Source organism: Branchiostoma belcheri, unplaced genomic scaffold, assembly GCF_001625305.1.
Source record: "Branchiostoma belcheri isolate BF01 breed outbred unplaced genomic scaffold, Haploidv18h27 scaffold29, whole genome shotgun sequence".
Classification (NCBI taxonomy): Eukaryota; Metazoa; Chordata; class Leptocardii; order Amphioxiformes; family Branchiostomatidae; genus Branchiostoma; species Branchiostoma belcheri.
The window spans coordinates 2,170,837-2,176,194 of record NW_017803898.1 but is presented as its reverse complement, the minus strand read 5'-3'; positions in this window follow the sequence as shown (position 1 = coordinate 2,176,194).

Genomic DNA, 5,358 nt, shown 5'->3' with positions numbered 1-5,358 from the left:
TCCCCCCCCCCCCAAGTTGCAGGTTGTCCTTTGGATAGGGACGCAAGGCTCGAAATTTATTTGAAATATGTGCACTGACACCGCACTCACTACAACTTGCTGTACTGTACTTTATATAATAGCATGTTGTTATAAGCTTAAGAATACAAAGGTGCAATAAAGGACATCAATGAAATGTTTAATTGCAAATTCCTGCCGGAGGGCTAATTGCAAGAACAGAGGAAACATGCAAACATGGTATAGGAACAGGCAATTAATACACAGAAACTTATTGGTACTGGGTTTGACTTCTTCATTCATTAGAGTTCTCATACATATAAGACACCGCACATTTATTCAACATCTGTCCTATTGTGCCACTTTACACACCTGCCCCCCTCCTACTTCCAGTGGTCTTCCCAGAAGTTTCAGGTCGGTGTAACTTGTAAGGTGTACGTGCAAACTGGCTACACCGCCTCGACAGGGAGTCGGAAACAGGGCAAATTAAATTTACTATCGGCACAGAAGCTCCGGTCATGAATGTATATCATGTGTCAATCAGGTGTCTGGGCCTAGGTGGATAAAGTTTTTTTTATTCATTCACATATATTTATTGAGTACTGGGCAAAAAGCAAATTGAATAAAGTTATCTTTCTCGTCATTGAAACAAGGAGGTTAAAACCTTTTTATAAACCTCCTTAATTAAAAAAGAGAAGAGTCATGTCAGTATATATTGAACAATTTATTGTTTTAGATCTTAATTTTATTGTGGTTGTCAAATCATCATCATCATCTTTGGGGGTACCGAAGATGATGATGATGATTTGCAAATTCCAAGAGAGAGATATTTCTTCTTCTTTTCTTCCTCTAATGTCTGTCCATGAAAAAAGCTGTACATGTAAGACTTCATTCCCAAAGTCTCATTTGCAAATATTGACAAAGGCTAGGTAAAGTCCAATGAGAATATATAATCTGTGGCAGTAGAACTTTTAAGTTGTAAATCTTTGTAGGTATTCAGGCATGTAATGTTTTCGTCCCGCCCCACGAATCTCAATTGTTGTCTGGATATCGATATGTTTGTTTTGACTAGTCTTGTTTTTGTAATATGAGAACAGAAAGGGACTAGAGGGTCATTATGTAAAACAGGACAATGTAGACAGTAGACGTATTGAGTGTCTACAATACCATTTTAACTGTCGATTCGAATCAAAATGATCTTAATAAATAGTCTCTACCAGACTAACTATGTTTGGTATATATAGGAGAATATTTGCCAAGGGAGTTTGGCCGCCTTGTAGGTTTGACTGAGGGAAAGAAACTACCTCCCCGCGGCCGGACTCCCTTGGCCAATTTTACTCTCTTTTTTACGATCGGTATTCCCGTAGAAAGGCCTGGTGGAGGCTACCTAAAAACAGAAAATGCACACCGCCAAAAGGCCAACTTGCATAGATATTCTATCCCCCATACTATGCTCGCATTAGTTCCAAAAGAGGTGGCAGGCCCCCTTGGGTTTTTGCCAAGTTGTTGACACAAATTTGTCCCTGGCACCGGTACAATGTTACGTGTATTACGTGCGTTATGGCAGGGATGCCCACAATTAGGCTGTTTCATTCTGACACCCGGGAGTCATTAATCAATTATAGAAAAATATGAATAACTTTATGAAGATATATCCTCTTAATTATGATATAGAATAGATGTTGAAGAAGTACAGGGATAGTATAGAGTGACTGATGAAACAAGTCGTTTCGATTGCGTTTGCCTGTCTGCCCCTCCCCTTGACGTCATCACAAATGAGTCATGCCAGGATTGCACAACCGAACCTTATTATTGGCAGAACGCCGGCCGGTATATACTAGTAGTATTGCCAGAGATTGCCACAGAACTCGCAACATTGTATCACTCACGAGGCCACAGCGTGCAACAACATTTTTTGCCACGTGAATTGGTTACAGATCTGGACACATTCGCCTGTCTATATCTGTATTGTCGAACGTTTTTTGAAGAAAACTTCACGGCATCCGGTGTTATAATTTTTCTCGTCCACTACTAGTGCTACCAGTTAATTCGTATAGCATGTGAGACATTGTACCAGGCTGCACCTTGAAGAATTGAAAAAGTGTTTTGGAGTCTCAGAGTTTTTAGTCTGCAAATTTCTTCGCTCGAGAGGAGCCAAACCAAGTGAACATGTGCAGACACTGCACCAAGCGGCCCAAATTCCAGGAAGAGACATCGGAAGGCGGTCGTCTGAACATGAACCAACAACAATCACCCCCTGTAAGTCCAACAGATCTCTATACTGTTTGTTTGTTTGTTTGTTTGTTTAGGATCTCCATTAGTGTGAACTTTACACTACTATTCCTGGAGTCCGTAGTGAATAATCAGATAAGTATTTGGACCATCGCACACCGGAGCATGCCCCTACTCTTTTTCGAAAGGTGTGGTGGGTTCTTTAACGTGCGTTTGCGAATAATACTTTATTTGCATCTATATATTTAGATAATTTATTTCCATCTATATATTAAAGTTTTTACCGATTTTATTCATTTGTAATGGAAATTTGGAATATTAAGTTGTGATGGAAGTATCATTGTTATTGAAAATTTATGAAAATGGCTTTTTTCGTGTTATATTATGAGTATATAAATGCTACCGGTATACCATTGTCTTTGAAAGTATTGTAATGAAATCCACAATCCAGCAAAATGTCTGCGAGTGATTTTAACCTGCAGCTGGAGAAACCATTCATTGATACCCCAGCACAACTACGGTCTGAGAGAGATTCTTATGATCGGGAAAGTCAGGAAGCAACCTTATGAAGACCCAGAGACTGTGTCTGAAGATAGTGGCAGGAAGACGGTACAGGTAGAAGTTGTTCCGCCCCCACCGAGTCCTTCGAACGAGGTTGAGATTGTGACCAAACGGTGGGTAGCTTTTTATTTGTTTGTTTGTTTATTAATTTGCCTCGGGCTCGTGGCCAATAGAGATCTAGGTACAGAAATATTTCAAATACTTTTAAATACTCAAACAAAGTTATTTACACCCTACCTATAAATCATGATCTTGATAATAAATACATTTATTATATATTTTAAAGCCCTTACTTACTAGCATATATTTTTTTTTACCCCACTGGGCTAAGCACAGGTCACACGTCAAATACATACATACAAAAGCCCGGTAGAGGCCATGTAGGTATATAGTCTGGGTTTACGCGATTTCCGGCACTTAAAAACTCATCTTGCTCGCTCGACAGTGATCGACTTTTTTCTCGGCGTGTTTTTCGACCTCGCTTAATACTTGGACGTGAGGTTATCTCAGGTCAATTGTCAACAGTGCAATTCAATATAAGGGTCAAATATGTGGTAATTCGATCTCAAGAATATGTTGTTGTTGTCGATTGTGTGGGTGCGTGCTGTATGTAACGTTAATGTATTTTACTCCTAGTCATATTCAATGGATGCTCCGAATTTTGTAATTATAGCCAAAAGTCGACCACAAATTGAAGACAAGACTGAAATACGTGCATTGACTTTTTTAATGGAGCTGTAATACCGAATTTTCGAATCGTTAGAACACTGATTCTATTCTATACGTACTAGAACAGTAGCAACCAGATTGTATATTGATAGTGGACATATTTTAGCAAGATTAAAATGTCATATAAGTTATGCATATTATACCTGACTTTTCGTGCTTGGCTCTTGACCAGAGAACTGCCTGGTAGGCAAGATTAAATGTGTCTGCCTACAGGGTCAAGGTAACATGGGCAGTCTATTCCTAGTTATATGTAAATCGATACATCTGATGACCTAGTGCAAAATGCACTGATGTAGAGCAAGGTGCTCTGGTATAGTGAAAAACGCTCATATACAGTGCAAAACGCACTGCTATTAAGCAAAATGCACCGCTATAGTGGTTTAGAATGTTACACCATGTTGCAATCGGCTTTATACCATGTTGCAATCTCATAAAACGGGTTGCAACATTATTCGAACGAGGTCAATGACCTACCTACCGCCTGTGTGAATCACATACGTGCTACACGTACCGTTACATGTTGGTTAAGACATCCTACAACCTACAAAAATATCGGTATATTCAAGACAACAGTTTTACATTCAAGATGAAAATACAACTGTGCCCAAACTATGCTGTCATCGGAGGGATGCTTTTCATCGAAAAAAGGTATATGTTGAATTTTAAGGTAGTTAAATTTAGTTAGTAAAACTGTATCTATCGTTAATTTTGTAAAATGCGAGATATTTTGTGAATGCGCTTTGAAAATTTTGTCATCATTATCAAGCGATTCATTGCAAGTTTCGTCTAGTTTGTTTTGATGTCAGTAAGGTGAGTGATATTGTTATGTGTGTAAGTAATATGATTGCGTATTCTAATGCTGCGTTGGCAAGAAAATCGATCCATTCTTTTGCTCTTAAACGCTTTCTCTGTGTCTCGATATTTATATTTGTGCAGGGATTGTTATAATCATAAAAGATCATCTATTCTAGTAGAGTGTATTCGTCGGCCAAGAATAGGAATTCGGATGTGCAGTTATAACATAGTTGGCATCTCTTCAATTTACTGAAATTTCTTGTATGTGTGTGCATGTGCCAGTGACCTGTATATGTAGTTATACATACTGAATGACTTTCCATCTGTGTTGGACAGCTTGTCTTATGATTCGGCCGTTCATTCAATAGTGAGTGTAGAAAAATATAGAATCAGCGGGCAAATTTATTATATTTTCCAGCATTTATAGTTGACGTGCATATTTCCGTGGGTAATTTCGTAGATACCGACGATGCTAATGATGGTTATCTCTCTGTCAGAGCGACCTTGGACTCTAAAAATTATCGTTAGTGTGATTTGTATCGCTATGATTATTGTAGCGTAGCCTAGCAGCCATAAGATTCAAGGGAAGAAGTCGTCCTTAATTGATGTATTAATGGTTTTTCAATCGGCTAGGGACTGAAAGTGTCAAGGCTGTATGTAATTGTTTCGTTTAATGGGTTTATGCAAGAGTTTTGGTGGGAATTTGGACGCTTTTCTGTTCTAATTGTCCGCGTTTTCTTTTTATTTGGATGCAAAGGACCTTTCTCTTGTGTGGCGTTTTAGTTGCCGAAGTGAATGCTTAAAATGCTCCAAATGACAATGCCCCAAAGCTATTGAAAATCGGAACTAGCGTTAGATGTTAGCCAACGTTACTGATGAAAGTCCCTTGACTATTAGGCACTTTAAGTGCCTGGAACTAAAAACAGATTGTTAGCGTCCTGTGTGTGTGTTTGTTATTATTCACAAAAGGGTAGTTTAAATTTACGAGTAGTGCTTTAAAGGTGTTTACTGGCGTATTTTTGCCTCCGGTCTTTTGGGAGACAA